The sequence below is a fragment of the Channa argus genome, chromosome 6, assembly GCF_033026475.1.
Source record: "Channa argus isolate prfri chromosome 6, Channa argus male v1.0, whole genome shotgun sequence".
In the NCBI taxonomy this organism is placed as follows: Eukaryota; Metazoa; Chordata; class Actinopteri; order Anabantiformes; family Channidae; genus Channa; species Channa argus.
In genome coordinates, this window is record NC_090202.1 from 16,567,244 (window position 1) to 16,587,457 (window position 20,214).

Sequence of the window (20,214 nt, forward strand, 5' to 3'; positions counted from 1 at the left end):
GGAACACAAGCATGCAAAAACCTCACCTTGAGGAAAACATGAAAATGAAATTTTTCAAATGCAACAGACAAAGTAAGACGTGACCTTAGAAATGATCCAGGGGACATAATACAAGTAGAATTTGAAAAGATCAGTAATGCTACTACAGAAGATACCATGAGACCAAACAAATGAACTGCTAAGATACAATAAAACAAAAAAACCCCTCATTGTGTTTGTGTTCAATACTAATGTTTTGTAAGCCATGTAATTGTGAGTCATTTTATGCGTGATTTATATAAATGTTGTAGTACAAATATTTACCCTACTGTATCACTACAGCCACAGGACAGGTACTGTCAACAGCATATTAATGAAATATCAGGTTGACAAAGAGTGTGTTCTTTGGTTTAAAAGTAAAAGAGGGGGTCTGGGCTAATTATAGGGGAGTTGTGCTACTCCATAAGTCATTTTGACACCATGCAAGAGAAAGTTTTAAATGTACAGAAAAAGAAAAAAATTATTCTATTAAAAATACAGTGAGTAAAGACACCAGGTGGTCAACCTGTTCAAATATGTGTGTGTCCTTATCAGTCATTTCTGATGGAGCATCATGTGCAATCAACTCTCTGGACATACAGAGTACTGCAGATCAAATGCTACAGCATTAAAAGAAGTGCTGTTTGACAAAGCCTGACCGGAGAGTTTTAGTACTTGCAAACATATATTGTTTTCAATAGCTTTGAAATGTCTAGTTTCTCTAGACATGCTAGTCAGCTAGTAATTATTCAGGGCAGTCGATTCATTTTTCTATCACCGAGTTTAGGCTTTGTAGGAAAAACTGTAACTCAAACATTGTTATCAGTGTCAGAGATACCAAGCTGAATATTACAGGTTCCCTTTTGATTACGCCAGCATAGCTTCATTTACAAATATTTGTCTTTAAGCTATTGAACTGTTAAATGGTCAGCGCTAAAAAGGCAATTCTTGGTGAAATTAAAGCAGATAAGCTCATCTATTTTTGTTTGTGTTATTTATTTTAGTGCAGAAACTAAAAGAACACAATCTTTCACAGCGTAAAGTGGCCATTCTACTTCTTAGGTTTATTGTGTTTTATTCTGTCATTGTTACTACCTGTTAAGTGCTTATCTAAATATTCTGCACACAGCAAGAGCAGCAAGCAATAAGAACAAGAATAGTGATATAAGATTGACATTTATTTGTATTAATGGTGTGAGTTTCAACAACCCCGGGATTTTTAAAAGGACTATATGCCTATGCAAAATTAAACTCATATTAGTTACTCTTTCCTTTAAATTCAAATAAAACAGGTACCTACAAATATTAAAAACATATTCTTCTACTACAACTCTCCATCTATTAGAGAGAATAATAAAACTGAACTAAACCTAAACAATTATTTACGAAACAATTATTTATTTAAAAATAATATGAACTCATTGCTTAATTTTTACGCCAATCAGCTTGTAGAGAGTGGACAGGGAATAAGATGGGAAGACTTCAATGCTGGTGTCAGAACACACTGCATCACAGAATGCCGTTATTGGGCTGTGCAGCCACAGACTGGTCAAACTCCCTACCCTGACCCCTGGCTGCCACAGTATTTAAACCCCCCTGTGGTATTAATGTTGTGGCTGATAATATACTGTATCTTATCAAATACTGTATCTTATCTTATTAAACAGCAAAGAAACTGCTGACAGACAAAAAATATTTATGCCTATTCCACCATGGTGTGGTTTTTGCTCCCAAAAACCCATATGCACAGAGACAACACAAACCCTGACCTGAAGGCTGGGTGTTGAAGTGCGAAAACATCATGCATAAATCATGGCAAGACAGTCTTTCTTGTTACAGTCTGACACGTTCTAGTAGCCTCAGGTCATACTCTGGCATAGCTGGGCTCAACTCAGGCGAGGAGGGGATACGACTGAGAACATGGACATGACTCACACTACAGGGGTGTTGTTTCAAGTCAAAGCCCTAAATTTGTATGTGTTCATATTATGAGATGTGACTAAGAAATTGGTGACTGACTTTCTTACAGTCATTTATTTGAAAAGAGAAACATTGTGAAAAACTGCAGAGTAGCTGTGCTGATACACCTGTGCAGTGGTAGCACAATGTAATATTAAATAATAAAGTGAACAGAAGGAAAGACCCTCATACTTTTGAGTGTCTTGTACATTTTGCACAATGCTTACATCTGTGGGGTCAACAGATGGACCTACCACAGGGTAACTTTGCTGTTACAGCTGGGCCATACTTTTCCATCACAGTGATGGCAAAAAAACAACCACGTGATTGCTTGCCTTTCATGCGTCATTACAGACCATCAAAGTTCAGCTCTATTGTTTCCTGCCTCTCTATTCTTAGCACTGTGTCCCCGTCAGCACAATGTCAAAGACTGTGGGGAGATTACGCGGGGATTTTAATGCGGATTAAATTTACGCTCGCAAAAATAAATGCAGCTTAAAGTGTTCTGAATGGTCAAATTAATTCTTTGCAAGGCTATGTAATCACGTAGTACATGTGAGAAGTGGACAATCTCTGTCAAAGCACAGATGAACTACAATCACATCACCAATGTAACAGTGCAAAACTTTATTTATTAAATCTGATATAAAACAACAATCCTCTGTATACTAATAGCGTTTATGTCCAGTAAACTTTCAGGAAAGCTCAACATACAACAGTTAATTATTCATCAATGCACCTGATACTTTACTAAGTGGATGCCATGAAACAGAACTGTAAAGATTGTGTGCCGTGACGGAGGAAGTAATTTGAGCATCAGCAAGTTTGTGCAAAACTTAAGCAAGGCAAGACCAATCAGATTTCTCCTCCACCTCGGACTTGTTTTGGAAACATGGCTCATATTTTTAACTATGCAGTGCCATAAATAGCTTTTTTTCCCCTTTTGCTGTGCTTGTGTTTGAGAGGGGAGAGAGACGCATCTACACAGCACTGTCCAAATCAAATTAATCCGTGTTGGAAAGTGACTTCTACAAGGTTTTATTTCAGTCACACTTTAAGTGGACTTAAAAAACTAGCTGGCATCACTCCATAATAATCTCTCCCTCATTTTGCCTTTCACTCAGCTTCTTGTCCTGTCTGCAGCTTTTGTTCTGCACAGGTGCTGTTGGAGAAAGCTGATTAGAAATCTGGTTACGTGGATAGTGTCTCTACGAGAAATCTACCCTATACTCTACTATGATTTTTGAAACCAGTTTTCCTGTTTACATGACAGTTAAGAAATCAGCATTCCTGCCAAAGGTGGTCCATATAAATGCTCTAAATGAGGGGGTTTTGGTAAAATAAAAGCAAAATAAACTCCCAAAGGCAAACTAAGAAGCGGAAGCATGCTCCACTGGCAACTCAAAAATTCAACTTAATAAAACAAATAAAATAATATAATATTAACATGTCAAATATTTGTAACCTGCCTATGCATAATAAGGAGCGTGCTGGCAAAGACAGGCAAAAACCAAAGTCACTAGCACAAAAAACGGGACACAAAAGATGAGGCACATTTCATAATACGAGTCTGCACAGGGGAAAAAGCATTAAGTACTGTAGTATTAATCTCAAACAAAGTCAACAACAAAAAAGTGTTCAAAGTTTACCTTGTTAACTCCAACTGATGAGTTAGTGATTCAGTATTTAGTGTTTCTTCATGCAAGTGATAATATGTGGTGTCTATGTTAAATGAAAAACAAAAGAAAAACAAAAACCAAAACTTGTACATTTTCTCATGAAGTACAACATTGTTACAGTACAGATGAAGCAATACTTTGTGCACTAAGCTGCTGAGATGAGGTGATTAATTGTGCCCACATAACAGGCCTCAACACATCTTACCTCCTCCCTTTCCTGTGTTAATCTATGGTATATATCAGTCTAACACTCCCGTCAGACTGGTGTCTGATTGCACACTGACTGGCTGTTAAGTGGAATGAAGGAACACATTCTGCTGAAAAGGACTGCATTCAAAACTGGCCACTCTATTTGTGGAGCCCGACTCTGCTGCTGTGCTGTTTACTGGTCAGGGAAGTTATTTGCTGTAAAATGGTTTCATTGTAAATTTTATTACAGTAGCAATGTTATTCACAGCCATGAGTCATATTTGCCATTTATTATTTGCATAAAAGTTGCATTAACAGCTTTAAGGCATGCTAACAGACGATTCCACAAGACTTTTTCACAAATGTCTGAAGCTCTTCCTGGACTTCTTCATCCTTTTGAATCTAAACTGGCAGACTTATGATCCTCACGATAACAAGTGCTCCTTCCTCCTTCTCCTTAGTCCATGTCTGCACTTGCTGTACTGTTCAAAATCCATGTTCGTCTTCAAACATGGTGTCTTTTAAAAACCATCTTGTTATAACATGGAAACGGGTAAGCTTTTTGGTGAAGTACACAACAGTGTTTAACATTATGTGATACCATAGCAAAGATGCTTCTTGATTAAATGAGTCACAACTATGATGAAAGGAAGTTGACACAAACTGAATGAAATGCATCCAAAAACAGACTGATTGAATTCAGTTGGCTTCCAAATTAATTCATTTTTATTGAGGTTAGAAATCCTGCAACTGAATAGTGCTGATCAAGATTTGACAAATCTACTCTAATGAAAAATAGGCTATACAGTTGCGGAATAATGCGTCATTTGATTTTACTACTGCTTACTTTGTTGGCAATGTTCAATCTTTTTGGTAGGATGCATGTCACATCCTCTTTCTCATACAGTAGTTCTCAATTGGTAAATTGGGGCACAAACCTGTCTCAATTAACTCCTAGTAGATGTTGTCAGAAAAAAGACAAACTATAAAACAGACAATTATTTTGAAAAAATTAAGTAAAGAAGAACAGCAATCCGGCTGGATGATCCAGATTAGGCATTTAATCCATTTCATAATTTTTGGTTTTAATGTACACATTGAAAAGATTTGCAATTATGTTTCACTTTTATGAAAGCAATTAGAAACCAATAAATGACGTTAGCTAATGAAGCTCTAACAATACATTCTAATGTTTGTGGATCTGTTATGCTGCCTTGTTGCTAATATGAGTTATATGTGTATGTTTCTTCCCTGTGGCTACACTAACATGCTACATTAATTCTGTATTAGTGGCCTACAACTCTATTGCTAAAACTCTGATTAAAGCTTAAGGGTCTTGAAGAAATGAAAGCAACTCTTGTCCAAAATTAAGAAATAATTGGCAGATTCCTCCAGGATGTTATGTACCAGCCCTTGCTGTCAGAACAAAACTTGTAAAAACAGGACGTGTCTTTTTTGGAGATCCATATTGAAATGGGCCAATGTTTTGATCCATGCTCACAGCTTAGACTTCTCATAATTTGGTAAATACCTCCCAACGCCCAAAAATGTCACGGTTGCACAGAACTGACTTATTGCACTTCATTTATGAATAAATGTAATTCTCCCTTCAGATATTCCATCTGATGGCATAATGTGGTGTAGAGACAAATTAACAATTATTACAAAAAGCTTTTACACCACCGTTTTTTTAAGAATAACATGTGGGGGAGAAAAGAGCCTTTAAAACAATGTAAACAATTGTTAATTATGAATCAAAGGCTAGTGTACAAATGAAACATATTGTCTAGCACTGATCTGCTGATTTTACAGAAAACCCCCCAAACCTATAGATTTCTAATTCTAATATAGATCAGGTCTAATTCCTAATCAGTTCTGCGGTTTACATACATAAATACCTAAAGTACAAGGGAAAAAAGAAATAAACATATCTCCTCACCATGTACTTTTTCATAGAAACCACACATTTGAGAAGGCAAAACTGTGAACAAACTTCAAAATCAATGGTGTTTAAATTAAAGGTAATTGGTTGAATACCAGATCGTACATTTATTTATTTATTTATTTATTGTCCTTTTTTCTTATCCCTTAAGTTCAGGGTCATCACAGTGGATAGTAAGTTTAAATTGTAGTATAGTGAAAAGTCTATTACCAAAACTATGCATAAAAAGACAAAACTAAATCAAATCACCCTGAAGAACATTATCTAAACTACCTTATTGACAGAAACCCTGAGGTAAAGACAACTGTGAGCAACAGCTTGCTTTGTTCACCAACTGTCATTTCCTGTGGGGTTAAGAGGCATTTTCCCAGGCCTGACTGTCACAAACAGCTGAGAAGAGAGGCTTTCGGAAACTGGGAGATGAGACTGTGAGATGCATTCAAAGTGGTTTCATTCAGACAGGGGGCTGGCTAAGTGTACTAACTGCTCTCATGTAGTTGTTTAGCTCCATGTGACTTACAGGCCTTAACTCAGTCACAAAATCTCAAGTACAGCAGTACAGTCACTAGTTTCCTGGGTGTAGCACAATGTACAGAAGAGATGTATATAGCAAATTTAGCAGTAGTCAACAGCTCTCAAATATGCACCCAAAGCAAAAGAGGCTATATCAATACATAGATTATGAAAATGTCCCGTACAGACCAACTTCTTTTACTTGATATGAAATATTCACAGGAAGAATTGGAAGACCTTTCCTGGCTATAGGCGTGTTTTAAACATTAAAAAAAACAGCCCAAATTATGTGACCATGCAGCTCTTTTTGGTCTGTGAACCTTTACAAAGCTCAGTAATTTTATATGTCTGCTTTGATCAAAAGTTCACAAAAGGATCCTTGTCTATGTGGTTACAAACAAAGGTGGCAATATATAGAGGAGTTATTTCCAAACACAGGAAAATGGGAAAATCTAATACATTTTTACACACTTCAGCATGTGCATTTTGTTTACAATGTCTTACTGTAAATAAGACAGCCACTTGGATGCTGCAGCCATTTGTTCAAACACAGTTTGCCTAGTATATCAAGTTATGTTATGCAATATGATCTTGATGCGTGATGATTTCTAAGTAAAATAAATATTTGATAAGGAAGCACATACGGAATAGAAGTATACAAACAAACTACACATCAAACTAAAAATAAAAAAGTAATAATATTCATTTAACAATAGTATCAACAGTATCCAATATTGTATACTTCTAATCATTCTGCTAAAAATAGAAAAGCACTCGGCACAGCTGGTCCATAGAGCAGGTAGGCCTCCACACATGCTGATCTTTGAAAAGTCATATTACAGAAATGCTGTAGACGTGTTTTACACTTAGTAAAGTCAGTAGATGCACACAAAGCAGCATCTCTGTCAGACAGGACAGCAGGAGCCGGACAGCAGAGTGCATTAGAGCTCTTGGCTCACAACGATGCGGGAATTTAGAGTCCACAATCACTCCGGATTATGGCTTATGCGTTTGCTGAGAAAATGAAAATACTCAGCCCAGTCCAACGCAGCTATTTTACCAGTGAGCACGTACAAGTTGGAAATTAGCCTGCTGCATTTTCACTTGGCTGTTAAACTGCTAGTGACTGAACACGCGTCAGTTTGACAGCGCAAACCTACTGTCTACTGTCAGCACCTACAAAGTAGTGAACTTCGTTTCGCTTTGATCCGTGTCTGAGGTGTATCTTACCTTCCGCCCGCCCTCGCCAACTTCCACGAACTTGTCCGTGTAGCACGGTCACACTTGTCGTCCAGCTCACAGCTGGACGACAACTTTACCCTGACGACAACCGGACGACAACCCGGTTGTCCCGGACGACAACTTTACGCGCGGTCCTCCATCCATTCTGACAGCTAAAAAACATCCGGTGGAGTCGACGTTTGCCCGGCGGAACAACAAACTCAAATCAGTACATCTCGGAGGCGGAGAACCGCTGCCCGTTACTCACGGATGAGAGCCGCAGAAAGCAGACCACTGAGCAGGGACCTATCAGTGTCTGACCACACACCACAAATGACCTCCCTCCTTTTAACCTCCTAGTGGCCTGAATGTTGCTCCCGATCGACCCGGTTTTTGATTTAATATTTATCAAAATTCCTTCTGGTATCTGTGGAGTATTAAATGCTGTATTTGAGGGAGGTCTTCCAAACTTTTAAATTCATTCGCCAGAAAGGGACTGGGAGTTTACCCAGAAATACTCTTTGTTTTGGTTGGAGGACAACTACCAATTATTGTCTTTGCTGGATTCATGAGTGTGGAAGATTTTGTTTTATGCCATCACATCATACAGATTGTTGAAACACAGATCAATGGGGCTAGTAAACACATATTCCAATAAAATGATGGAATTTATAAATACAAATAAATAGAATATAAATATACAATACAATACAATATAAATACAAATGATTGCCATTGATGATGCCATTCCAGTGTAAAGAAATACCAAAATTCTAATCCAAAGATACAAAGAGAGTTTTCCACCAACTGCCAAGTTGGTGGTTTGATCTCATCCTGTCCAGACAGTGTGTCAAACTGTCCTTGAGCAAGGGAACACCAAATTGTTCCCAGTGGGGTCAGACTATTGTCATTGATGTGTGAATGAGTGAATGACAGGCACGGTGAAGAACTACATTAAGTGCAGGCCATCTTCCATTCCCTTTGTCCATGTGTCCCTTTCAAGTTCATTGTGAGACTCCATGAGGTATTTTAATGCAAACAGATAGATCTAACTTTCATATTGTCCTCTTTCGCACAAATTGACCTTCATCAGAAACTAACTAGTTTTAAAAGATGACAAAGTGGGAAAGTTAAAGTCGGTGTCACGTGTTATGTCACAGATCATAAATTCTGACCTACCACATCTTTGGGAACAAAGAGTTGAAGATTTCAGACAGACGGTGTGGGCAGTCTGTCTGCCAGTGTGTGATTGTACTGTATGCTTGTTTACAGAACGTATTTGTGTTTCCACACCTCCCTACTTCGGAGTGTGACTTTTTCTGGTGCCTTGTGCATGGAGCATGCTAAAAGGCTGTTGTTGTGAAGAGATGACTCATTTTGCGGATTCTTGAGCCCGAACAATGTTTCAATTGATGGGAAAGTGACCAAAAGAGAGCGAAAAATACAGTGCGACAGACAAGACAGAGACAGATCTACACTTATCATCTGATTAAATCAACACATTCACTGTTACAAAAAGATGTCTGACTAGAGCTTTGTTACCATGTAGATTAATTTAATATATCATGCAGTTCATCCATTGTTTTGCCCCCTCTAGCTATTTGGAATAATTTATCTCCCATGTCTCTTAAAAATAAGGCTTTTAGCTGACTTCAACAAGCCTGATCTACTGAGAACACAAATAGGCATTAATTGCATTATTTTTTAAACTATAAGTTTTTATTAAACTAAAATTAGCCCTTCAAAGACATTTATATACTTTAAACAAGCAGAAATCAAAGTTTACCATGAATTCAAAAGTGTTTCATCTTACATTTGGATTTGTACTGGTTTTCGCTGTGTAAATTACCTTATTGTTACACATCCCATGTTTGTGTGCTGCAGTCCAAGTGTACGCTTTAAAGATTAAAAGCTACACATTTCCTTGACTTGGATACTCAGCCTGGAATAGGTGCTGTTTGATAAGACTCCAATTACACTTAGAAAGGGTGCCGTTACAGTGATTCAGTGCTTTGAGGAATAGGAAATCACAGTGCTGCTGATTTAATGTGAAGTGACAGCTTAGTTAATGGTAAACGGTGACTAACTAAACTCCCATAGACACTGCTTTATTGCCAAATGGACAACTCATGAACTCGTAACTGCCCACCTCAGTTATTCATTGGCTAACGTGCAGAAAGTGGCTGCTGTGTTTACAGATAAGGTGGACAAAAAAAGAGTAACATTTTATGAATATGAAACAACTTTGTGAGAAATAACTTTGGAGTGGCATCCAAAATTACTACAATGATCCAAAAGTTAGTATCCATTGCAAGTAGTGTGCTTCTAATGATCCCAAATTTACCGTGGTGCAACTCTAAACAACTTAGTGATGACCTAAACGGGTAACTATTCAAGGATCACATTTCAGGTCCTCAAAGGGCAAACTACAACACTCAGTGTCTACTTTATAGCAAGTAGTGAATGAATGAAGGATGTACTTCAAACACATCCAAAAGTTCTACTGCAAAGGATCTCTTTAAAAAACTGTACTGTCAAAACCCCCTGACAAAAAGTTAACTACAGAATAAATTTCATTGCCTTGTAGGGTATTTCTGTTAATTTGTCCACAGTCTGACATGTATACAATTAAATGGGATTAGTTTGTACTGTACATCCCCTGTCATAACAACACATCATGTGTCTGGCTGGACTTGTCATATTTAGTTTCAATACTGATCACTATGAGATTCACTTCAAGTGTGTCATTTATTCTCATAGAAATTAACAATAAAATTGCCTGTTCAGTTTCTATCTAATTAGCATTGGTAAGAGTAACAATACCAATAAATACTAATGATGAATGATGCTCACAAGAATAAACTTTACCTGAGTTTTGGTTTAGTTTTAGTGCTGGTAGCCAAACTCTTTTAGATATAATGCATTCAAGCTGTTTAGGGTCTACGGCTCTTGCCATAAAGTACTTACTGCCCTATATTGCTTTGTACACTGCGCATTCTGCCACTATGTACAATTTAATACATTTATGAGTCTTTGATTGAGTGAAAAAGAAAGAAAACTGACAAAGGAGGGAAAATTTAAAAGAGAGAGAGAGATGGACAAAGACTAAAACTGGCACACAATCTTCAGGCTTTGAACCAATCTTGGTTAAGATATTGTGATAAACTCTAACATCACATTCATCTGGCAGCTCCAGAAAAACGTAAAGAGAGAAATGTGTAGTTGTTCTTCTCTATTCTCCCTCCTTCCCCCACACTCATTTATAAAATAAACTCCCTCACATACATTTTGTGTACAAGGTATGAAGTAATAAACATACTGAGTAGGCGTGCGGTAAAGACAATTTAGCTTGGTTTCTATGGAAACAATGGGAAGATGAATGGTGGCTCACTGCTAAATTTATTGCTTTGATTATTAAAGTTTGTTCAGTGGTATGTTGCATGCATTGATGTTGTTTTGTGTGATACTCCTTGTTTGCAGAAGAGAATGAATAGAAAGACACTTTTAGTTTTTATTATCTTTCTTAAAAATACAGATATTTTCACAAGTAGTGCTATTTTCATACGTATATACTTATATGTATAGGGACCTGATCACCCCCACCCACACAGAAAAATTAAAGGAACAAAACAACAGGAAATCACAAGCAGCTACTTCCATATGCACATAGGATGACTCAAAAGCAGTGACACTGTTCAGAAATTCACAGGAAGCAGGAGCAGCTTAAGAGCAACGGTCACTCAACTTGATTTTTTTGCCACATTGCAAAGACATTGCCACAGTAATAATGGCTGAGAATATTGTGGAGGAAAAAATTTAAATGCTAGTGATGCAGTTCCAACTTGTTACCATTAGATGTTACTATAGTGTACATATTGATATCTGGACTTTGTAAATATTGCTATATAAGTCAAGAATACTGTATATCTTTTAATTTAACAAGTACAGTACAAGTAGTGTAAAAGTGCTGATGAAACACTGACACAAATCCAGGTCATACATCACATTTATTGACAGCCTTGCAGTCATCCATAGACTGTACAACTACTACAAATATATTTAGGTTTATTGGCAGAAAAACATCTGAAATCTGTCTAAAAGCTGCAAGGCGTGAGCTTTACATAATATGACCGTGTTTGTTGAATGAGTTAAGAAATTTTCCAAATCCATATTCATATTTTGATTCTTAAAAATAAATGCAAAATTAAAAATAGCTACACTGGCTTGTAAGGTTACCATGGTAATTCACTGTGTGAGCAGTTCTCTGGTTGACGGCAGCTACTAAATTTGCAGTTGCAAAACTCCAAATAGATGTTAACATCTAGCCAGATACAGGAAAGAGAAATTATAATAATATTATTTAAAATTACTAACTCTCTAGCTACTTGACACGAATGACCTATATCATTTAACAATATTACAACAAAAACAGTAACGAGATAATTCTTTATATCAGTGCCTTCGATATGCCTTACAATTAAAATATTGTTGCCAATATGTGATTTATCTAAAGTTTTTTGTGACTAGAATATACGTGAAGAGCTCAAATGAGTATCCACACAAAACAAGGACAAATGTATTACATCCTGTTTTGGTGACACAAGCAACATAGCTGGAGAAATTTATGGTGAAGTAACATTTGGATGTGATGGCCTCCCACTGCAACAGATGGACCAGCTGTGATTCATCTGGTAGAAAAGCAAATTATACTATTTAGTCCAGTGCCAAGCCAGAGTTTCCTCATAGTGTTCTAAACTCAACACCATGGCTGATCTTATACCATTTCTATAATGGGAGCCGTTAGCATGTAGAGGCCTTAAATCTTAAATAGGCTGTGGGTTGGGACACAGAGGTAGAGTAAAGCACCTCAGGGTGTGTGGCTGCTTACTGTTTGATCAAGCGGACAGACAAATAATCAATAGGATTTCAGCTCCTCAGTTTCTTTTGAAAAAGTGAGAAAAAGTGAGTGAGTGAATATGTTAAATGACTCTTTTTTGCAAAAGAATAAAAAGCAGCATGCATCTGAGTCTTCAGACAGGGACAATCTGTTGTCTCCACAATGCTGAAAATATTCTGTGAAAAACTGTGAAGTCATAGCAGTGAAAATCACACTCCCCAAGGCGCGATACTGCTCAATATGTCTATGTGCATTTTGCACTTTAGAGTTGTTAGTTACTGGAACATTTTCTGGTCCAGGGATACCACATGTTTTTATATTTAAAATCTGTTCTGAAATGACTCTGCATACATGAATGGAAAATATGATGATTATTATCTTGAATATAGCACCATGAATCTAGATAACAGATGTTTTCAGAAGATGATTTATTGGATCTGCACTATTTTAAAGATCTTCACTCATTCATCTAAAGGCTGTAAAGCAGCAAGCTGGCAGTAAAGTAAATCAACAGTTTGACACATTCAATTTGATAAATCAAAATAAATTATTATAAACTGAAAAGAATCAAGGGTACTGACTGATTCGACAGTGTGAGATTGAGGAGAATAAAAAGTCTTTGTCAGCACTGTCATAATTAATGTCAGCAGGCAGACAGAAGGTGGGACTATATCTGTCAGCAGAGAAATACAACATAGATTTTTAATTGTTTGGGACTAAAGGCTTACTCAGTGTCCATCGATTTTATGGCTGGGGGTGCTACCTCAGCACAGATAATGAGGCTCAGAAGCAAATCTAGCTTCCATAGATTTCTATCGTAATGGGATATAAACCAAGAGCCTGACAGGCCACGACTGTTTTGACAGTGTCATTTGTGTGACCTTACTTTACATTACACTGTCACTCTTTGCTCATTACCAATGTTCATTACAGCCCCTTTGGCCAAACTTAAAGGACATGGGTTTGTGATAATAGTGTTTTTACTAGTTTTTGTATACAGTGTCCCTACATATTTTGTGTTATTCACTATTTAACTGTTTTTAAATTACCAAACCTTGTACACTGACTAATATTGAAGGGGGGGGTGTCTTGGTTTAGATGGGTCACCATCTGACCCTGTAAGTCTGTCTTTGGCTCCATCTGGAAATTAAGGTCATGGGAAAACAATGAAAAGCTCCAGAAAAGCAACAAACTGAACCTTTAAGTGACACTACTTGCTCATCTTCCAAAGTCAAGGATCAGCTTTGAACCTCAAATGATCTATGATTACCTGATTTGGTTCTTTAAAATGATCAGTCAGAACAACTTCAAAAGCCAGGACGATTGCCAGTCTCATGTGTAATCGAGTACATTTTATCTGACAAATCTTAGTTATCATCCATGCGTGTTAAGGAACCTCTACCTAAAGCTAGGAGTTTCACCATGCTGATGCAAAGAAATATCAGCATTATCGAATCACGTGGTTCTTTTAGAGGTTATTTTCTTCAAAATATCTGCATTGATTCTAAGAATAATTATATAAAAGAGCAATAAAAAATTTTGTTAGTCGACAATATTATTGTTAGTAGAGCATGCCATCCATTTAAAACAAACGACAAAACTGATATCATTTAAACTGCTGTTATCTTAGCTTGTTCTCTTTTTTGGCATTTGGAATAAATTTCCTCATTAGATGCTAAAATTAGATGTTGAAAAAAACTGCTAGCTGTAAGCTGCAATCATATCAGTGTGAAAGACCTTTAAAATTATACACATTTTTTTGCATGTTGTGCCACAGTTTATAGGTAAACTTGAGTGCACAAGTGATCTTGCTGTATCAGTCCGAGGTTGGACATACATAAAGAGGTTTTCTTTAAGTTACTGCATCAACTTTTTTGTGATGAGTTTTGTGATGAGCAATTCAGTGGTAGATATAACTGAACGTCATTCTACATAGCGATGAAAAGTGAGATTGCGTTTGCTAAAGGTAGTAGTATGTACAGTGTACAATAGTAGCATGTACAATGTAATAAAAACAGGATAGGACCTAAAATAGAGCCCTGGGGGAACCTACAAGACAAACTAGCAGCAGCAGTAGCAGTAACGCCCCTACCTATTTTATCGAAAAGATTCGGCCTTACAGGTAAGATTTAAACCAATTAGGTGCTGTGCCACGGATCCCCACCAGCTTATCAAGCGAGAGATAAGGATCAAATGGAGATCTAGCAGAATGAGGACAATAGAAGTTTTTTCATCCGATCCCAGCAAAATGTCATTAAGCACCCTCACCAAAGCAGTTTCAGTACTCGCACGAGATCTTAAACCAGACTGAAAATTCTCATAATGAAAAAACTTTGTAACTGATTAAAAACAATTTTCTCTAAAACTTTAGATACAAAAGGTAAATGTGCAACTGGTCTAAAATTAGATAAAACTGAAGAATCAAGGTGGGGTTTCTGAAGCAAAGGGCTAAAGCATCCAGGACTAACCCCAGCTTTAGACACTCACTAAAGTAGGACGTACACTACAGAAGCTATTACTAGGTTTCAGAGATTTTATGACATCAGTTAAAATATTAAAAGAAACAGAAATAAAATGATCAAAGGACACAGATGAAAAGAAGACATCAAAAGAAGGCATATTACTATCAATGCCCCTTCTCACTGCAGCAACATTTCCATCAAAATGATTTAGAATTTCATTGCAGGGTTAGGGTTATCAATAAGAAGAGCAAGATGAACAACTGAGTTGATCGTTAGGAATAAAACTCGGGGATTGTACATGTGATCATTAATAACTATTGATAAAAACTGAGCCTTAGCCAATTTCACCAGGGAGACATGAAGATTGACCCTCTTCCATTTGCGTTCCCCCTGCTGAGCACTGCAGGCTTGCAGAATTTACCTCTCGGGAGGTTACTGTATCCAAAATATCTGAACACATAGAGTGAAACGAAGTAATAAAATCATCTGGACTCAACAGTTGTAGTTCACCAGGAAAACATTACAGTGATGACATAAACGCAGATGAAAAAGCGTCAGCAGTCTGTGAAGACATAGGATGGAAGCGGCCTTCCAGTTGTGATGCAGTATGTGAAAGAGGAATGGAAACGTCAAATAACACTGGGAAATGATCAGAGACAATGGAATCATCCGTGCTTTATAAAAAGAGAGAGTCGCTTTGAAATAAGTAAATTAGTTATATGTCCATGTATATGAGCAAGACCAGACACGAATTGAATGAGATCAAATGAATCCACTAAAAGATTAAAATCTGAAATGAGCATAAATCATATTAAAATCCCCACAAAATAAAAGCTTTTCATATTTAAGAGTGAACTCCACAAGAAGTTCAGCAAACTTATTAATAAATTCCATTGTTCCAGTTGTTTAAGAGAAAGATAAATAGGAGCAAGCAGCAACTCACCCACAGTCAGCAATAACAGATGCCAGTAGTTCAAAGGTGAGGTAATTTCCAATGGAAATCAGTTTACAACTAAAACCATTTTTAGAAATCACAGCCAAGCCTTCACCGTGGCCAGTGGAAGGGGAAGCATTAAGAATGGAACATCCAGAAGGAAGAAACTCAGAGAAAATACTGTCATTGCTGGGTTTCACCCATGTCTCCGTCAACAAAAGGAAATCCAACTCCAGGAAGATAAAAAAAAATTCTTTTAAAATAAAAGAATTATTCCCAATAGACCTGGCATTGTTGAGTCTGCACATACTGTCAAATTCACCAGTGTTACTTTCAGAGCACGCATTAGCACGAAAGCAAAAGGAAAGTTCTCCGTGTCTGCTCAACAGGTCAGTCAGTATCACTGACTCAGCTCAAAGCAAATTAAATGATTGCTTTTATAAATGTCATGAAAACATTGAAGGAAATATTGCAGCTATCTAAACATGGCTTGACACATGTGTATGAGTAATCTGTCAACTAAACTGCCTCACAGGCAGCCAGGAATCTTTACTCAGACAGGCTCTGATTTTGCTGACTGAAGTACAGAAATGAGACAGAAGAACTTTAAAGCCCTGAAGCAGTTTCTCCAGTAAACCCAGAGAAACAGATTCATACATGAATGACTTAAACAGCAAAAAAGCCCCAGTGTGCTTGGGATTCTTAGGTCTTCAGTTCCAGATGTTTGAGAAATGCTTAGCTGAGACTGGGTATCCTGCAAGTGAGAAAGTGAGAAAAATGTGTCTGTCTCCTACTGCACTGATGAGAGATAAACTGACTGCCACACAGTCAGAATTGAGTTTGGAGCTATATTTAATTTACATGGAAGTGATATTTATGGTACAGTAGTTAATTTGGTAACATAAAAAAGGTAGGTAGAAGGGGAAAGGTGAAACGTTTTGTTGTCATCACGCTTAAGGCTATTACCTGGACTCTGAACAGTATGCACCTATGCCAACTTGACTCGTATCAAACTTCAAAGTACAGAACTAGATTACATTTCTTTAAAAAAAAAAAAGACACACTGACACATCCCTAAAATTAGTTTTTTTTAAAGCAGAACATCCACTACATGGCCACCTTATCCAAAACAAAACGTCAGAATTACAAACTCTGAAAGTCAATGACACCTTGACAAACGTAGGGGAGTTGGCATCAGTGCAATGTCCAGGTGACACATGACAACAGAATTTTTTCCCTTCCACTTATGATGAGCACCATTTAACATGTTCTATGTTTACATACAGTTAGTCTGTCATAATGGCCCCATGTTAGTGCTGTAGTTTAACAGCTGGAACAAAGAAACGATCAAATTGTTCCATAAAAGCTGTTCATGGCTTGTTATACTCTGGATAAATGTTGATAAATCTGTAAAAACTAAAGTTAAATAAATACATCCGATATTTACTAGGCCTTAGTCTATGTGGAATAATAGTGGTTACAATAGAGTGCAATCATGAGAAGATTTAACATCAGAAGGAAAAAAGGATTAAAATGTCTATGTAACCATGTTTCACACCTCTCTTACAGATTCCAACTCACCATTGTAGCAACAACATAAAGCTTCCGTGTGTACAGAGTTGCATTCGAAGCCTTCTGTTCTTCAAAATATGACTAAAATCTATAAAGTACTACAGTACCACATTAACCTCACTCTCATTTCAGTTTGTTTGTCATCCTTTTGATAATAAAGAACGAAAATATTAAATGAGTAGTATGACTCAGTTTCATTCTCTGTGACAAACATGACTGTGTGGAGTTTAATTTACTAATGAAGGCCTTTTCTTAGAATCGGAAAAAAAGAATCCCCTGCTTCCCACTCAGAACTAAATTGGGAAATCCATTCATTCAATGAAGCTGGCAGTTTCCAATAACAGGCATGTCCATTTTTAGAACAACAGCCTGCTGTGTGAATTTTGTCTATATACAAATCAGTCAGCATAAACTCCCCTTAAAAACAGAGTGAAAATGAAATCCCCACTTTGCTTTGATCTCACAGGGTAACACCTATACAGTAATTTTGTTTAACATAATGGAAACCTAAGGTGGCTCTGAGAGCTTAGGGCCCTGCAAATCGAGAAAACACATGCAAATAGATAAAACGGAAGCAAATGAAAAAAACACCTCATCAATTTGAAAACACAGGGGCACCATTAAGAAATGCGCCACAAAAAAGCCACAACACAATGGAAATGGCTCTGGGAGCACCGAAAAGTACATTTATAAAACTAAATGTCCGTCGTAAATCTGGTTCCCCTGAAAACATTGCCGTGACCGTTGTCTACAACGGTTACGGGGGACACTAAAAAGTTACGGACCTTTAGATTTGTAAATGTGTTTTTAGTTGTTCCCTTTCCATTTTGTTGTAGTTTTTGCAGCAAGTCATTTGGTTGTGTCGTGACTTTTTGCAGCGCATTTCTTAATTCTGCGCCTTTGTTGTCAAATCTATTAAGTTGTTTTTTTAATTTGCTTGTCTATTTGCAAGTGTTTTCTCCTTTTGCAGTGCCGTGAGTTCTCAGGGCCAGGAGAATACATTTCTGGGTTTGTTTTTCCTTGTTTATTTAGATTTTGATGGCATGGTGACGACACCTGCCTGTGCAAGCATAAAGGAACAATAAAGCAAGTAATAAGACTGATGTGTGTACAGGTGTGTGTGGTTATTTTGCAGCACCCTGGTGCTATAACCTCATGCTTTAATCAAAATAAAGATCACGCAAAGGAACTGTTTAATCATAGACTGTATAATTATCAGCATGTTCATCCTGCTGCCCTCAGAATCAGTGGGAGAAACCTTTCTTATGTCCTGTCATTTTAACTATACATTATGCTGATTTAAAAACCTATGTTTGTTTGAATTGGGTTGCTATGAAATATATATTTTTCATTTTAAGCACTCCATTATTTCTCTCCCTCTGTTTCGTGCTTTCTATCTGTGCACTATGTCACCATAATGGTACCAAAATACCCTAAAATGTAAAGGGAATTTCCCAGTCAGAATTAGGTCAGAACACTGCTTATACTAGTTGTTAACAGCTAGTTAGAGTTTGTTTTTTGAATTTCTCTCTTCTTTCTTGCTCTTCTCAACATAATCGTTCGTTAGCTATTGTTTACAAATAAAAATCATTAAGTAACTCAAAAACTATTTTCACTCTCAATAACGCTGCTAATGTCACATTTGATTCGTTTGTGGTAACCTATAGCTAAAATATGAAACTTATTATAGTCATACTTAGCCCCGCCCATTGTAAATGTAAGCAAAATAGTTTTGCCCAAATCCCCATTTATATGTGAAAATGATTATGATAGTTATGAAGTGGATGATGCTGACATTGGCAAGAGAATTGTTGTCAGCTGAGATGCAGTAAGTACATTAGGAATGAATGTAAAATCTATGGAGACGAATCTTTGTTTAGAATTTTGTTGCAGCTCAGACATGGGGACACATCCATGGAGTTGCTCAGCAGCCAAGTGTACCAAACCTGGATCATTTTAATGAACAGCGTCACTGATCCATGTACAGAATGTCGCTAACAATGCCACTGTGCGACCTATGTCATTAAATTTGTGACAGTCTTAGGCCTGTTTCAGTCGTCATAGTGTCTGAGACCTGCTTGTTGCTGGCTTGCAGGTAACTGGTGGGAAGGGATGTGTTTCTAAGCTATATAAAGCTTCAATAAATCCCCTATGACCCCATTCTGCTCCAAGACATTTTAACACTTCCTCGCACCTGTGTATGGGGTTTGGCATGACCACATTCTGGGGCTTTTTCGTTGTCTTTTTCCCATTATTATATATTAAAATGCTGGGAATGACCCATGAAAGCTACTGGAAGGTTTGCAACATGATATTAGGTATGGCTATTTTAACACTATGTGAGTTCAACATATATCTTTAGAAAGATTATGGCAACAGGCTTTTGGTCACTCTGCAAACAATTACTTCAAATTCAAAAACATTAAACTCGGTTCTTGTGGTTTGACAGGAACTTTTGGGTTAACTGGTACACAACAACAACAACAGACCAAAGACTGAACTACATGTTTGTTGTTTGTTGACAAGGATTTTTCCATATGCACAGCTCACTGAAACTAGCACAAAAAAAACACTTAAAAAACAAAAACAAAAGGTTACATGTACTGTAGGTAAAATGACCCCGGAATAGCAAGAACTAGCAAGCAACAAGAGATAAAAAAGCAACAAGAGGGTTATCAAGGGCAAGCTAAAGCCTGCTATAGCATTAAAAATTGGAAAACAGTTACAGTCAGTGGTATTCCTGAGAGATCTGATAGCTGTGCTGAAGAGGTGAGAGCTGCAGTGTACAGCAAGGACCTTAGAAAGCACCTGGTGGGTGTGATGCCCAC

The 20,214-nt window shown here is 37.2% G+C and overlaps 1 protein-coding gene across 12 annotated transcripts in view; it reads right to left on the reverse strand.

Annotated features, from left to right (window-relative positions):
• Positions 1-20,214, reverse strand: part of gramd1bb (GRAM domain containing 1Bb) — a 101,950-nt gene that overhangs the window by 63,073 nt on the left and 18,663 nt on the right. Inside the window, exon 1 of one of the 12 annotated variants that reach the window (XM_067506547.1) lies at positions 7,531-7,832. The exons of 9 other annotated variants lie outside the window; for them this stretch is intronic. The gene's annotated coding sequence lies outside the window, so the exon portion shown is untranslated. Of the gene's footprint in view, positions 1-7,530; positions 7,833-20,214 lie in introns of those variants that run through there. 2 more of the 12 variants (XM_067506556.1, XM_067506558.1) reach the window with 2 other exon arrangements.